The following is a 17000-nucleotide window of genomic DNA, read 5'->3' as shown; positions in this document are numbered from 1 at the left end:
TGCGTTGACAGGACCTGTCCAATATATTGTCAAAAACTAAATTCAAGTCCCCACCCAACAAGAGGTGACGGTCTGTCGTGTCAGTGATGTCGGTGAGTGCTCTGTGTAGGAATTTTTCTTGCCCTTCATTGGGCCCATAAATCGTGCCAATTGTGTAAGTGACATCCTTCACTGCAAACCTGCATACCAACAGGCGTCCTTTAATTTCAGCAGTCTTGCCCAGCACCTTCCCTCTAAACTTTTGTGCCACCAGGATCACCACCCCCGCCTTTTTGTCAGGGCACGAGGAGAAAAATTGGAGGGGAAATCTGCAGGACCTAAGCCGATGACAATCCCTGTCTAGAAGGTGCGTCTCCTGTAGGAGGCAAATGTCCGCTTGGGACTGTTCTAACTGGAGCAGGATCGCTTTGCGCTTGACAGGATTGTTCAATCCCCTCACGTTTAAAGTGAGAATAATTATATCATCCGTCAGCATCTATCAGAGCGTGTTCATGACCCTGCTGTGATAGCAACCCTGTGAGTACCCCTTCAGGCATCTAAGACCCATCTCCCCCCGCTGAGCCCCGAACCCCGGAGTAAGGACTGACTCTTCCATCAAATGAACCATGGACCAAACCTTCAACCCTGCCCCCCCCTTTCCCCCCACACAACCGCAAACTATTGTAGTCCATCATCCAGAGATGAAAAGGAAAAAAAAACCAGCACAGGGTAGTCTTACTAGTTTATCCGGGAGCACTCTCCCGCCAACGGCGGCTCGGATTGAACGGATAAATATGCCACCAGATCTTCGTGGGTCCTCCCCCTGTAGGGACAGCACCACCATCTATGGCCACTGCCTCCACTGCTGCACGCTGACCCGCTGCAATTTCCGTCGCTGGAGGTTTCTTCACTCTCTTCCACCGCCGCTGCTGGCGCCATTGGGGCCTGTGCTCTTCCGCTTCCGATGTGGCTCTCCGGGCCTCGTCCTCCTCCTCCGGTTGTTCAATTCCCAACAGACGGCAGGCCTCCGCGACCGATCGAAGTTGGTACTGTTTGTTCTCCAGCAGAAAGACCAGACGGAAGGGGTGTCCCCAGCTATATGGAATGTTCTTTATTTGTAGGTGGGCCGTGACCGGTTTGAAAAGACTGCGCTTGTGTAGTGTGAGGGCCGCCAAATCCTGGAACAGCAGCGGCCACGTACCCTGGAACGAGATCGGGTGTTTCTGTTGTGCCTTCTGCAGTATCTCCTCTTTGGTGCGGAAGTCCTGGACACACACCAGTATGTCCGGAGGGGCTGCGGCTGACGCCCGAGGAGGCCCCGTTCTATGTGCCCTGTCGAGTTGGAGTGTCGAGTCCAGTGGCCTCCCCAGCACATGATTGAAGAGCTCTCTGGCATAGCGGAACATGTCTTGAGTGGCATCGGACATGGCAACATTGCGAATACGGATGTTGTGGCGTCTCAAACGATTCTCCAGGTCCTCCATGTGAAGCTGAAGATCAACCTGTTGGTCATGCAAGCGGATGATTTCCTGCTGCAGGGCCGCCAGTTCAATATCCTTATTGTCACTTTTGGTCTCAAGATCTGCCACCCAGTCCCCTATGACGTCCATCTCCCGCCGGACTTCCTTAATTTCGCTGGCAAATTCTGTCTTGAAGGTTTGGATGTCATCCCGTAGGGACGTAAAAAGGGATTCTAAAAATGCCTTTGTGATGGGCTCCGATCCGCTGTCCTTGCACTGCTCCATTTTCTTTGGGGCTGGAACCGCAGCGTCTTTCCGTGGGTGGGTCTGCGCTTTCGCAAAAAGTTCTTTCACCGTTTTGCCGCGGGTGCCCCTGCCAGCCGACATCCTTTGACCCCGGTAAGTGATCTGCTCAGCGCCCCTACTCTGTAGGCCTGGACTTTCTCCTCACCGCACCCGCAGGGCGACTCTGAATCGCTGCAGCGTCCGTGCCCCTCTTTCGCCAAATCTGGCGCGTTCGTCTCTCTTTGCCTTGCCAGCACTCAATTGTCGATCTCTCGTGCCGGCCCGTGCAGGCTCCGGGGCAGCCGGACCCTTCCACTCAGCCCTAGGAGGGTCACACACTCTTCCGGGCTCTTTTGTCGCTGCCGCAATCGGCCCCCGTGGTGTCCTCCTCACCTCTTACGGCTCTCGGGCCGATGGGCTTCTGACTCCGGTCTCACTGAAGCCGCGACCTCAGACCCAGTCATCCAATGGCACCTCGCAATGCCGGGCGGACGATCCCGGCACCGCAAAGACACCCCCTCGCGGCGTCGCTGTCCTCACCGTACAAATGGGACACAGGCCTTGCGCGTCTCCTCCGATTCGCCTCCTGCACTCCTGATCAGGCCCGTCTGTCAAGGACGCTCACCCCGTCGTTGGTGCACTCTGCTGCCTCGAGGTCATCAGGTTCTCTGATCGGCCGCCAGGGACCTCCGCACACCGATCACACCCCAGGCCGCCCCCGCCGCACTACCATCTGCTAATCCTGCTCCCGGGACTCTCCTCGCAGCACGGCGACTCCACCGCTCCCCCGGGCCTCCGAGGCCTCGGGACCTCGCTCTGTTCTTCCTCGGCCGCCACTGCGGGTCCCGATGCGGCTCACCTTTGGGCTCTCCAGGAGTAGGATGTTAGCGGCCTTGCGCCCTCCTAGCTCGGGACCCCGGAAACCTCTGCGCGGCCTCCACTCTTTCGCTCAGGGTCGGGCCTCGCTCCCAGCTCGGTGGGGGATGGGCGCCTCGTGGTATGCGAGCGTCAGGCAACCCGGCGCGTGCGAGGCCCCTCTCTTGGTGGGATCTCTGGACCCGTTCTGCTATATCCACGGTTCCGACAGCCCACAGGTCCAACTCTGAGGACTCCGGTGCGCCAGAATCGGTGCTAAGAAACGGCCGTCGGCGGGAGCAGTGGGATTACACGTCTGCTCTCGCCGCCATCTTGGCCACGCCCCCTCCACCCCCCCCGGTTCTAGACTTTAGCCTCTCTCAGAGGAAGTTTGTTCTAAGTGTACATGTTCCAGCTGGGCAATTGCTACAGCAAGTGGATGAGTTCCATCAGAGTCTGACAGGCCCCTCGCTGAAATGGCAGGAGATATATCGCCATGCAGATCGTAGTGTTAAGTCTTTTTGGATGCCAAGCTTGGCTCGCCCACGATATAAGAGAAGACTCCTAGTTTCTGCTTGTGTCTCAGCCCAGCAGCGGGGTCCTTCCACACACTGACGCAGTGGCTCTGCCCCATCTCCTCCTACCTGGATGTTGTGTTTGGGTCTCGCCCTCTTCCTTGTGGGAGGCACTCAAACCAGACTGTCCTCCCCCACTTCTCATCGGCAGCGGGTGCTCCTCTAGCTGGGCCCATACTTCCTCGGGTAAATGAAAGAAGAGCACTTTCTCCTTAAAAAGGACTTTGAGCTTTGCCAGGAACAATAGCATGTATTGTAATTGTAGGGCCCGCAACTTTATATTAACGGAATCAAGGGTACAGCGCTGTTTTTGGGCCTCGCATGTGTAGTCCGGGAATACTATAATTCTTGGATTCTCATGACTGACTTCGCCCAGGCAATGAACTTTCCACAATATCATGTCCCGGTCAAGGAAGTTAACAAGATATCAGAGGCCGTGAGTGGACCCTCCACAATCCTTAGATTCCTGCAATGGTCAGCCTTCAAAGCACTATCTTTCACAGACTTCGGCAACATATTGCAACTCAAACAAAGCCAATTTTTATGTAGGTGATGTCTTACCAACGTCCTTCATCAAATCTCTCCATGGGTTGCTCTCTCACCCCTACTCACCATAGTCAATGCCTCAAAGACGTAAAACATCTCCCTAGAAGCTCTCAAAATAAGCCAGATCCTCCCACTCCTAAAGAAACCTACACTAGAACCGGATGACCTCACCAACTGACGGCTCACCTCTCCCCGACCATTCATCTGCAAGATCTTTAAAAGCTTTGCATGTTTACTTTACCATTGCATCAATGCCTAACATACCCTGCATGACTACCGGACTAGCTTCAGATCACACCGCAGCTTGGAGACCACTAACTTCCATATTATAAACGATGCCCTCTTGACCATAGATGACAATGCCCTCTTGCCTTCTGTTATTGCTGGACCTCTCAGCTGCTTACGACACTGATGACCATCCTAACCTCATGTGCACTCTGGAGCCTCGAATGTGATCAATCACCAATTTTTTTCACTAGTTCTCCTCCTACTGTTCCGACTGGCACTAGCCACTGTTTCAGAAAGTCGCCTATCTTTGCCCTCTTGGCCCCCTCTGGGAAGCCACAAAGCGTACGTTGTTGCGCCTTCAGCAACTTTCAGCACCCTGTAGTCTCCAGACCACTTCCTTAGTTGTGGCACAACACTCTGCCACATCTTTCTGAAGCTCCTTCACAGTGACTTCTACATCTGAGATCCTGTTCTCGACTGTTGTGACCCTTTTGGACACATTACGTAGGTCTTGCCTCAGTTTCTCTCCTATCCTCCTCTTCAGTGCCTCCCACGAAGATTGGTTTGCCAAAGCAGCACTGCATTGATCAGCATAGTCGGTGCTTGCACCTCTACCTCCATGGCCGGGGTCTCCACCTTTGTATAAAAGTCTATTTTCCCCTGTCTTGGGCGTTGGGCAATGACTCTGGCACCAGTCCTGCCCAGTGAAGAGCGATTCAATGTACCAGGCCTTCCCAGAAGTAGGCTGCTTGTCTTCCCCCTCTACGACTTCAGATCAGGCTGAGTCTGGTCAAACACCATTGCGCCTGTCGCCCGTGCAGTGTCCCCTCATCAGACAGGCAGCGAGTGTCTCCACATCAATAGCATCTACTGGGTTGCAGCTGGCAAGAGGGGGAGCCAGATGGTTTGTGTGGCCTGTGTGCCCAATTCTCACGCTCACTGGAGTTAACAACCCTTGGGCAACCATGGGCCCCATTCACTGGGATTGAGCTGCCAATGTCTGCCAGTGCCCCAGATGAGACACAAGGGAACATCCCTTCTGAACCCAATCTCCTCGTCAAAGCCCAGATAGGGGGTACCCACCCATCTGGGCAATGGTATAGGTTGGACCTCTCCTGCGGTTAAACTTTCCCCATGATGTCTTCACTGTCCACCTGACAGTCTAATTATGGGCTCAGACACCTGTTGCAGCAATTCTGTACTTTGGCTCCAGGGAGACAGCTGCTGTTGCTTATACACAGTAGGCCTGTACCCTATCTTGGCCGCTGACCGCTGCCCCGGGACTGGTGGAAGGAAAGAGCCCTCCGGCAGCACCACTAAACGATCAGGGCGCAGCGTCCTCTGCCTGCGGGGCTCGCTTGAACATGTACCCCGCCGCTGCTCCAACCAGCACAGAACCAGCTGCCTCAATCCCGTCCTCATATGCGAGGCTGCAGTGGGGACACCTGGTCCCACTTGTAACGGCTCGCCCACGGAGACAGAAACATTTGCGCTATTCCCTCAAGTCCAGGAAAAGCTGAAAAGAAAGTGGGAAAGCCTCTGGGCGTGACCAACTTGTTTAAATATCCTAAAGCAGAGCACTCCAATTATAAGAGCCCTCAATGTTTCGATTGTAGGGAATGGCACCATATTGCCCCAACAAGAAAACTTCGGAAGAACCTGTGGGCCTTAGTTAAGCCCCCAAGTCCATCCTTTATACACAAGAGCTAGGACATGGTTTCTATGGAAGTGTTCTTAAAAATGAGCGATGGGTTACGGCCTAATTAGACTTGGGGTGCAAACAGTTGGTGATACAGGGAGATTTAATTAATACATCTTTCCCATACAGGTAACTAGCATCCGTTGTGTACATGGAGAAGACAGGACTTATCCTGTAGCTTTTCTCTCAGTAACCACAATAACCGTACAGGTGTTAAATGTAGTTGTAGGACTATTATGCAACCTACCAGTAGATCTCATTCTGGGTACTGATAAACCAGGGTTCTTGAACCTCTTTACAAACAATAAGAGTCATTTACGCCCGTCTGAAGACACCCAACTCATCACAGTTCCTCAGGAAACATTACTTACTCAGGAACCCTAGATCCTAGATGAGAACTTTATATACACTCAACTAACTGAGGCCATATTACGAAATGCCTGGCAGCAAGACCAAACGAATGGAGGTAACCCAACAAACAATTTTCCTCGGTTTATTATTAAAAAGGCATTGCTATAGAGGATAGGTCAAAAAGGTGATGAGCCTCAACTATTAGTACCCTATGAATTCCAAAAACAAATATTATTCTTTGCTCACTCACATCTAGTTGCAGGACATACAGGGACATTAAAAACAACTCGGAAAATTCTTAGACAAAGTTTTTGGCCAGGCATTCATACCAAAATAAAGTATTGCCAAGAGTGTGAGATGTGCCAACACAAAAATCAATATCTGCCTCCACCTGTATCATTTCAACCCCTATCCATCATATGGACTGCTTTTGAAAGGGTGGGATTTGACCTTGTAAGTCCACTTTCCACGTCCAGTAAAGGGAATCAATACGTATTGGCAGTCGTAGAATATTCTACATGATATCCAGAGGCATTTCCTTTAAGAGCACCTACAACCAAAAGCATAGCTGATTTGTTTAATTGAACTATTTTACAGCGTAGGTTTTCCTAATGAAATCCTTTCCGACCAAGGGACCCCTTTAATGAAACAAGTCTGTGAAACCTTGAATCTTTCACATATTAAAACGTTTGTCTATAATCCCCAAGCTGACTGTTTGGTAGAAAGACACAATGGGTCTCTGAAACCCACTATGAAAAAGATGCTTGTAGAAGAGAAGATTCGAAATCAGCTGCTACCCTTTGCCCTTTTTGAGATAAGGGACAAGTCCAAAGTAGTCTGTGTTGTTCACTCTTTAAATTATTATATGGCAGACAACCTTGGACATGACTAGAAATGACTAAAGAGGTGTGGGAAAAGGATACCAGAAGTGAAGCTGGAAACTTATTAGGTTATGCAAAACATTTAAAATCGTGAATAGGTAAACTTTGTGAGTTGGCCCACACCAATCTTGAAAAAAGCCAAATCAGGCAAAAGATCTTTTATGATAAGGGGAAAAAATGGGGACATTTACAGGTAAATGACTGGGCCCTGGAACTCTTGCCTCTACATCAAAAAAATGACATCAAAGTAGAAGGGGCCCTATAAGGTCATAGCGAAAATTAGTAATACTGTCTACTAGTTACAAATGTCTCCAAGAAAACATAAAAATGATCACATAAATGTACTAAAGAAGTGATGAGGACCGCCACCAATAACAGTCCAAATAGTTCAGCCTCTAAAACATAAAATGAATACTCTTGAGGAACTAGTCTTAAATAAGAAGTTAACAGAGGATCAAAAAATTACCCTTCATGAAGTACTGCAAGTTTTTCAACTTTATTTTCAAACGTCCCACACAAACCCACCTAGCTGAGCATGCAATACTCACTGAGAAAGGGGTAGTCATTAAACAGAAATCATACCACATTCCAGCAGCCCATAGAGATGCTGTCTAAAAAGAGACTGAAAATATGTTACAGATGGGTATAATAAAAGCTTCCCAAAGCAACTGGTCGTCACCCATAGTAACTACCTGGATGACAGTCATTTTTAGCCCTACATGGGAACAACATCTTGTCCATTTACGAAATATCCTAAAATAATTACTTACGGCCTACTTTCACATTAATGCAGAATAGTCCATGGTGGGGTTTAGTGGGTTTGAGATCTTGGGAGACCTATACCCAGGCGAGTTCTTTATTACATTTGAACAGGCTTGTGACGTTTTTATACTAGGACAGGGGCAATATTTACACTCTCTACGAGTTGTTCTGGAATGGGCCCTGGCTGAAGAGTCCGATACGAGCATAATTGGAGGGAGAGCAGTGATGCCGTATTAAGGCCGGTTGTGATCCCGTAGAGGGTATTAGTTCTGATTTGAGTGCTGAAGAGGATGAAGATGAATGAATAGTACCGTCCCTTCTAGAAGATAATCTAAATGTATGCAGTGATGTACAGGTGTGATGGCTCTGAAGCGTCCTTTCCCCAATGGAATTCCGGTATAATACTTCTTAAGTGAACATGTTAGTGATCCCTATCTTCGGCTTTTAACAGGATTCAGCGTCTCTGCAGTCACACCTGGATGCCACGGAATGTCGGCCTCCTCCTCCCTAACACATTCTAATAGCCATTCAAAAGAAGATCACTTTAAGAATTCGGTACAGGTACAACATGTGATCTCTAAGAAAACCAATAGCGGAGAGCCGTCGGATGCAAAAAGAGGAGTAGGCTGGTTCAAGGGGAGACGTTGGAAGGCAGAGAGGGAAGGTGGAAGTTGACTCGAGGGAGGATCCTGGGAGAACATGAAGCAGATGAACCAAGAAGAGACCGTAGAAAAGACCGAAGAAGGAAGGGGAGAATCGGAAGACCACTGTTTGGAGCAATTACCTTGCCACGGCCCAGGAGCGAAGTGGCTCTCCCAGGTGCCTCAGACTATCCTAGGCCATAACAGGAGATGGCGGGAGGGAGGGACGAGCTACAGAGACAGAGGTTTCTCCTGTCTAAGAAAAGGGGAATTAACTTGTAGTTGTAGACGTGGTTTTATTTGATTTAACCCTAATTGGGCTGCAGCATATTATGGAGGCTCATTTTAATTATACTGAAAAACATTTTTTAAGAATAAATATTTCAAAAATAAAAATAGTACTATTTAGGGGCAGGAAAAAAGCTACACCTTTTACCTGGAAACTAGGAGGAACAACAGTAGAAATAGCATCTACTCACATCTATTTAGGGAGAGTTTTCTCATAGTCCACTGGTACTGCTTCGCACTTTAAGCGGACTGAACTAAAAACAGTATCCCATGCTAGTGGTATATAAACTTTTTATTTATCTACTGGGAGACAACATTTTTTAGATCTCCTGGAAGTTTATCGAACAAAGAATACCCTATCCTAACATATGGTTTAGAATATATTCCTATAAATCGGGGTTTTTTTAAATCTCAAGGAGGGAAAACTCTTGCGTATGCTTACGACTACAAGCCAAGCCACTCCTGTTCAGGCATTCCGATTAGAATTAGGTGTAGTGAGTGCATATTCGAGAGCTATGGCAAACCTTGTCAGATGGACCTACAATATACTACATGCACCTGATGGTACATTAAGAGCAATTATGCGTCAGGCAACTTTTAAGGCTGATCCAGGAGTATATACTTTTAAACAAAATTTAGAGATCTCTTTGGAGCACTTTCAATGCTCCGAGAACCTTTCACAAAGTTGGTCCCCGGAACTCTTGAAGTTCTTTTTGATAAAATCTACTCCGAGGCCGAGCTACCAAATGGATAAACTTTATTTTCAACAGTTATCGCATCACAAGCTCGCATTAGCTAGGGTTGAGTATTAAGAGATCCCAAAATATTTGAGTTTTACACTGGACCATAAGGTTAGGCGTTGCATCCTGATGCTAAGGCTGAGGACACAACAGTTAAAAGATATAACACAAAAGTGAGGCAGAGACTTTAACAAAACTGGCCAATGTGATTTGTGTAATGGAGGAATCCAAGATTTGGTACATGCCCTATTTGTCTGTCCAAACAGCAGCTTGGTTGATGCACACTCTTGATTTGTAAAAACTATTTGTATAAAATATATTATTTTTAGAACTATGGATCTGATTGAGATTATAAGAACCCCACCTGATGAATGTGTATGTTACAAAGTTTTTAACTTTTTTAAATTGTTATTCCTGCTATTTTAGAGATATATAAGATAAGAACAATCTTTTTTTATAAAGAATTTCATGATATATTGTATTACTATGGGACTGGAAATTTGTATATAATATTTTAGCATATTGTGGATCTCGGATGAGGTCTATATCAAATAGTAAATTTCAAATTGCATTTCTGAAACGTGAGTGTAGAACTTGAATAGTTCAAACCAAATAATTCTCCTTGTGTTTCTTTTAAAGTTTTAAATTATATTTACATACACTTACGTATGTGTGCTTTCCAGATCTGGAAAAAATTAGATTTAGGCGTAAATTGAACTGCAAAGACGTTCCCTTACACTTGGTGATGGGACATAGGAAAAGTGTGGTGTATATGTCTCCCTCACAATTCCCTCCCCCCTTTAAGTCAATTTTATCTTTTTCAAAAACACACTTAAATTTAGCTTTTCTTCTGGATTCTGAGGGAGACATCTTCACAATAGGGTGGTCCCAGATCTCCAATCCTGGAAGAGAAAAAAAGAAGGCTGTGAAGTCCTATGTTTTGAGCCTACTTATAAAAACAAAGAAACAAGAATTGCATTGAGATATTTGTTCTAGCCTTATATATACCGCACACACAACAAAGACCTATGTCCCCTCTCATTATTAATAACCTGTATCACTCTAATTGGGGCACATCTGTATACATCAACTCCTTTTTTTGGTTGTTCTTGAGTCTCTTGTTCATATGTCCTCCTGTCTGGTATTCCCCATCCAATTTTCACGGTGTCTCTCTGTGTCGCCAGTCCTCTTGTTTCACTAAAGAAGTAGTTAATTGCACTGAACCTTTCTGTGGTGTGAATAATATGTGGAGTTGATCACTGCTTGATTGTCTTGTACCAGGGTGCCGAAGACTTTTGCTTGCTCTTTGATTGAACTGGGATGTGGATGTTCACATAGTTTTTCCCAAAAAGTGTTGAAGTTTTTAAAAGGCAATTGATGTTGGATGTGAAGTTGATAGGGTAAGAGATGAGTATCAAGCATTAGATTGTCTGTGGAGAAGGATCCTTTTTGTCTTTTTTTGGGGTCTGCTCACTATTTAAAAGCTGTGCTTGGTTGTACAACTGCGTAGGCTGGGTTATTCAAAGCTCGTTGCCCAAAAATGGGTGAAGACCCCTCGCAAGAGTAAACAACGAGTCCGGCTGTGTTTTAGTTAGTATGCCCCAGACATGATCTCTCTGACTTTGTTTTGATTTTTAATAGCCAGGCCCTTGTGCTGTTAGATGTCCGGGCACCCTGGCCTACCTTGCTCAGACTCCACTATTGACACTGAACTAACAATTTAGTTGCTCTGGTGAGTCAGCAGTTGTCCAGGCCTGGTAAGCTTTGTGCTCAATGAGGGTTACAGACACGATGACAGGTGTTGATGGCGGTATAGAAGGCACTGAACTCTACCCACTTCTCTCCAGGACTTCTGGAAAAAATAGATGTCAGAAGCAGCAAGCTGCCAGACTTAAGTATTAGGGTCACAAACACAAGCACAATTTCTCGCTACATACTAGTGCTGTAGTAAACCATATTTTATGAGTTCAGAGTGATTTAATGATTATTGGTAGCACAGAGTGTGCTGCTCTTCTGTTTTGTTGTGATGTTTTTGATAGCAAGAATATTCGGCTACTCACTGTAAGTTGGCCGGAGTATTCGTTTATCATAAGGCAAGCAGGTTTAGAACTATCCAGAGACAGATAATCTGTCCCGAACTGCAGCAGATGTCATCACTAGCTCAGCCGGTGTCTACTAAAGGCAACTCAACAGCAGAACGCCAAGCACCCAATGGTTCCATGACTTCATGAGTAGTCATTGGAGTGCACAACACCATATATTGTCTCCCTTATTCATAGAAACAAACAACCATGCAAACATAAAAGATGCAGAAGCTTAAAAGCAACCACGGATATGAATCATGGATGCACTTCATATGAAACACACAGGAACCCATCTTTACCACAAGGGACAGCATCAAAAAAATCCTCCACACTGCTCACTCCATCATCTCCTCCCTAATCAACACCTCTTAAGTAAACGCCTCTACCAGGTTCAGCATTCCAAGCCGCAGCTGGGTCAAAATCACAGAAGCAGACTGGCTCGGTGCCCTCAGCATTGATCAACCACAGACTACCTAGACAAGGACATCAACTACTTGAACAACTGGGTCAAGAACCATGTGGACTCCCTCTCACCCATCAAACGCAACAAACCTAGTAGATCAAACAAGCAGGCAAGATGGTACACATAAGACTTCTGAGCTGTAAACAGCTAGAAAAGAAATAGAGAACCAGCCACAACACTACAGACAGAACTTTCTACAAGGCTGCATTCCGACACTATCACAAGCAAATAAGAGACGCCAAGAAAAAAGCACTATTGGCCCGCATGAAAGGAAGCTCAAACTGCTGCAAGAGAACTTCTCAATTTTCAAGGATTTCGCCTCAGCCACTGTCAATAACATTGCTGCCTCCCAACAACTCTGCAGCAACTTCTCCAAATTCTTCCACAGCAAAATCTCAAACATCTATCATCGCTAACCTACCCACCACCAACCAAGACTGTCACCTGAACGAATGGACAACCCTTACCAGAAACGAAGCAGCAGCAATCATGCTGACCATCCGCTCAGGGTCCTCTACGGACCCATGCCCTACCACATCTACAACCTGGGAACATCAACAATCAGCACCAACCTGACCCTCATCATCAATACCTTTCAAATGTCCGCCACTTTCCCGGATGAATGGTAACTTGAAGAAATCAACACCATCTTCAAGAATCCCACAGTTGGGCCAAATCAACTGAGCTACCTCAGACTCATCTCCCTTTTGCCCTGTCCAGCCAAAATGATTGAGAAGGCCATCAACAAGCAGCTTGCAATCCACCTCAAACTTCACCAGTTTCTAGACAACACTCGATCAGTATTCTGTAAAAACATGACACTGAAACAGCACTTATCACAGCCACCCACAACATTCGAATCAATCTGGACCAAGGAGAAGCAGTGGCCCTCATCCTCCTAGACCTCTCCGCTGCCTTCAGCACGGTCTCCCATAACATCCTCATCAGACGACTCCATGAGATTGGCACACAGGAATCCACTCATACATTTATATGTTCCTCCCTCACTGGACAGCCCAGTGTGTCAAGCTACCACACTTCACATCTGAGACCGAGAAAGTGATTTGCGGAGTACTACAGGGGTGGTTCCTCAGTCTCACCCTTTTCAAAATATACATGACACAGCTCACCAACATCATCCATTTGCAAGACATCACTGTTGTCTCCTGAACTGAGGACACCCAACTCACCCTCTCCTTGATGGACAAGACAACTACCACCGGAACCAGCTTCATCAACTACCTGACCATGGTAGCAGATTGGCTGCAAACCAACTACCTGAAGCTCAACTTCAAGAAGACAAAAGTACTGGTCTTAAGAAACAAGACCTCCCAATGGGACTCCACCTGGTGGCCGTTGGAGCTGGTACCAACACCCACAGACCATGCAAGAAATCTAGGGATCATCCTAGCCTCCTCCTCACTTCTTGAGTTCTGAAAGAAGCTGAAGACCTGGCTGTTCGCATAAGCACCTTGAGACCACACACCTACATACCTGCCTATTTGCCTGGACACCCACCTGGGTGATTACTGCGCTATACAAATCAACATAATATGAGCGATTTACAAATAGTGAGACTGAGGCAAAAGAAATCTCACCTATCACATTTAGTTAATCTGGTCAAACGTATGTGGTGCTCTGATAGGAAGAACAGCCTCCTAGTCTTACTCACAGGAGTATTACTCCATAATACTATTGCATAAAATGATTCTTTTTGAAAAACATGACTTATATAGGTAAAACTTAGGAAAGAATATAAAATGAAGAATATATGTGCAAATAAATGGATAATGGCTTGAATGTCTAATCAAATGGTATACCCCCAAAAAATATTACGAACAAAATAAGATTGAATAAACTAGTGTTGCACATTATGACATGATGCTGTTGTAGAAAATGAAGTAATCAATAAATGGGTTGCAGATAGTTGTTGAACGTTTTGATCAAAGGTTGAAAAATCATCATAAAATGGTTTGGATGCTGAGCAATACATAATTGGGCAGCTTGTGTAAAAAGGTGGTTTTCATTTTGTAACTAAAAATCTTTTTGTAATCGATTTTAATTGTGTGTATTATCTGTATTGTTGTAGCCCTGACGAAGTCTCTTGTGAGGAGACGAAACACGTTGGCTACATGAAAACACTAATTTTAAGAAGATTTGAATAAAGGAATTATTTTTAAAATAAAGAATGTGATTGAAGTTTGTGCATCCCATGTCTTATCAAGATGTGTACTACACGTTTATAAATGGTGTTTGCTGAATACTTTTGTGCAATAACATCAACATAGTATAACATAACAAAGACACACTCAACCACATGAAGCTATAACTAACAAAGAATAATGCCCACGATTCTCCAAAGATCCAAGAACATAATACTCACAGCATCCGACCAAACAACCCTACGTTTAACCACATAGCACTTTTCCTTATCATTCAAACAAAGACAAACGCATACATCATGCAAAATTGCACTTGTACAAACAACAACACCAACAAGCCCTGCCAAACCAGCCTGAAAGTAAATTGAGAAAGAACAAGACGAGAGAAGCTAAACAAAATACTCAATCACAAACCTCAACAATTCACATTAGACAAAGGAAATGGCCGTCAGACATGTGCAATTTTATTCACACAGTATTAGCATGGAATAAAACTCATAGTTAATTAGACATTCACTTATCGCCTCCCAGACCAATCCGGCTTCATTCCCGGCCGTGCCACCTCCCACAACCTTCGGACCATCTTCTCTGTTTTACATCAAATCAACCCGGCTCTTCCGGCAGTGGCAGCCTTGCTCAATGCCTCTAAGGCCTTCGATACCTTGGAGTGGCCTTTCCTGTTCTATCTTCTCCACCGTCTGGGGTTCAGTCAAATCTTTATTCGAAAGGTGCTGCTACTATACACGCTTCCTACCGCCCGCCTCCGTATCAACGGTCGGGCCTCCGAAACCATTCCTGTAGGGCATGGCACCCGTCAGGGATGCACGCTCTCCTCCATACTCTTCGCTGTCACTATGGAGCCCCTTGCGGCTCGCCTTCGACAGCATTACACTCAGAGTGGTATTGGCTTTGCGGCGCGTGCTTTACTAGTCTACATGTACGCGGACGACCTCACACTCTATGTTCGTCACCCACAGGAGAACCTCAGCCCTTTGGTTCGAGAGGTGACACGCTTCCGGTATCCAGGTTAACTGGAACAAGTCTGTGCTGTTCCCCCTCAGAGATGCCACGGTCCCCTTCGACTCCGACCATCCCTTTGTTTGGGCCTCTGAACCCACCAGATATCTTGGTATCTGGTTGAGTAGGGATGTTGATGAGCTCTGGAGGGCCAACTTCGGTTGCGCTGTGGACTGATTTGAGTCCAAGATTGTCCTTTGGATTCGACTGCCGTTGTCCATGGCTGGGTGCATAGAAATCGCAAAGATGGTGGCGCTTCCAAAATTCTTATATCTTTTTGTCAACAGCCCAAGCCCCATCTTTGACACAGTCGAGACTTTGCGAAGGGACTGGGATGGCATCCGCAAGTTCTCCGGTTCGGATTTGCTCTTGGCTAATACCATGCCCATTGCCCACCCCCCGCTTTCCCTTCACTCCTGTCGTCGGGGATGGTTAAACACATCTTTCGCCTCGCCCTACTCACAATCTCGGATTTGTACCCTGGGATCTCCTGCCAGCAAAAACCCGTCCTCTAGATATATGTGGCCCTCTAGTCACCTATCTTGCATGCCACGTCTCTCAGCAATCAGTGACCTCTCCTGCGTTCCCTGCCGGCTCCCTGCCTGCGGTGGTCTCCGGTGCAGGTTCATAAACTGGTCTTCCCTTGTTCACGACCTCCTGCCCCCTCTGCCCATCTTACCCCATATATGGTGTTTCCCTCTGGTGTGTCTGAATTTGCCCTCTTTTATTGAGCTGTTGACAATTCATCTGGGCCTAGCCTCTACTGTCACATGAGCATGCCCTCTTTTTCTTGCTATACCGCAATGTATTGATGCACATTATTTGCTTCATTCTGTGCATTTATGGTGACTGTGTACTTTCTTTGAAATAAAGGTTTTTTGAAAATTACAAAATAAATAGTTAAGTAGAAAATTGATTAAAGAAAAATACAGGACACCAGATCAGCAAACCGCTCACAGATTGTACAAGCAAAACAACAATAGTCTCCACTTTTCTATTACAGTGCAAATCTCATGAATGCATTTTGCCAGAAGGCCCCTATTTCCTTATCCATCACCCATGCTCTCCGCTGAGGAAAACCAAGATTATTGGAAAGCATACATGAGTGATCACATAATCCTCTCCATCTCATTGAGGGTTGGGCTATACCCTCAAATCCAAACCAAGAAATACTCCAGAGCCCTGCATAGCGCTCCGTCCCTGCCGGCATACCCGTCACCAGGCGAAACCCCCAAAATGTCCCAACGCCAGACATCTGGGGTTAAAGCAGAAAGGTCCATGACACCTGCCAGCCCTGTGCCTACACAAACACCCCGCCATGGGATCAGTCCAGTAAATCAGTCCAGTGTTTGGGTAGTTTCCCCTTTTTAGGCTGTTAAAAATTCTGCCACAGGGGGAGGTCATTGGCGATCTCGCCCCCTCTTTCTAATACACCCAGACTGCACCATAGTTGAACAACGCACTTGCAACAGAAGCCAGGCAACTGGACTATGTTCCGGGTAGGACACCTCAATGCACATTGCCACCCCTCAACTGGTTCCTAATGAAACTCCAGCTCCTTCTCCCTCAGGGATATATACTTCGTCTCACCAGGGGCCATTACAAAAAAAATAATTCACATGAAGGAAAGGGTGTTATGCAACCCTTGCAAATGAAAAGGGTGTCTCTCAACCCCTGACTCTAGAAAAATAAAATAAAAATAAAACCTTACAACTGAAAATAAAACGGGGTACGTTTTAACGCTTGAAACTGAAAATAAGATGTCTTTCAACTTTCGAACTTAGAAAAATAGGATGAAAAGAGACCTTGCAACTAAAAATAGGGTATATCTCAACCTTTACCCACTGAACACAGGGTATCTCTCAACCCGTGGAACATAGTCTGTATATCAATTCTAGGAACACTGGACCTGGGGAGAAGCACTGGCAACAATTAAACCTCAACACAGTTCTTGACCAATGTTACGTTTTGACGACATAATTGT

At 46.2% G+C, this 17000-nt stretch overlaps 1 protein-coding gene across 1 annotated transcript in view; it reads left to right on the top strand.

Moving 5' to 3' along the window:
* The window catches only part of LOC147700310 (uncharacterized), a 429112-nt gene that overhangs the window by 36680 nt on the left and 375432 nt on the right, over positions 1 to 17000 (top strand).

This window comes from Lissotriton vulgaris, chromosome 8 (assembly GCF_964263255.1).
Source record: "Lissotriton vulgaris chromosome 8, aLisVul1.2, whole genome shotgun sequence".
Classification (NCBI taxonomy): domain Eukaryota; kingdom Metazoa; phylum Chordata; class Amphibia; order Caudata; family Salamandridae; genus Lissotriton; species Lissotriton vulgaris.
This window is presented reverse-complemented; position numbering and strand designations above follow the sequence as displayed.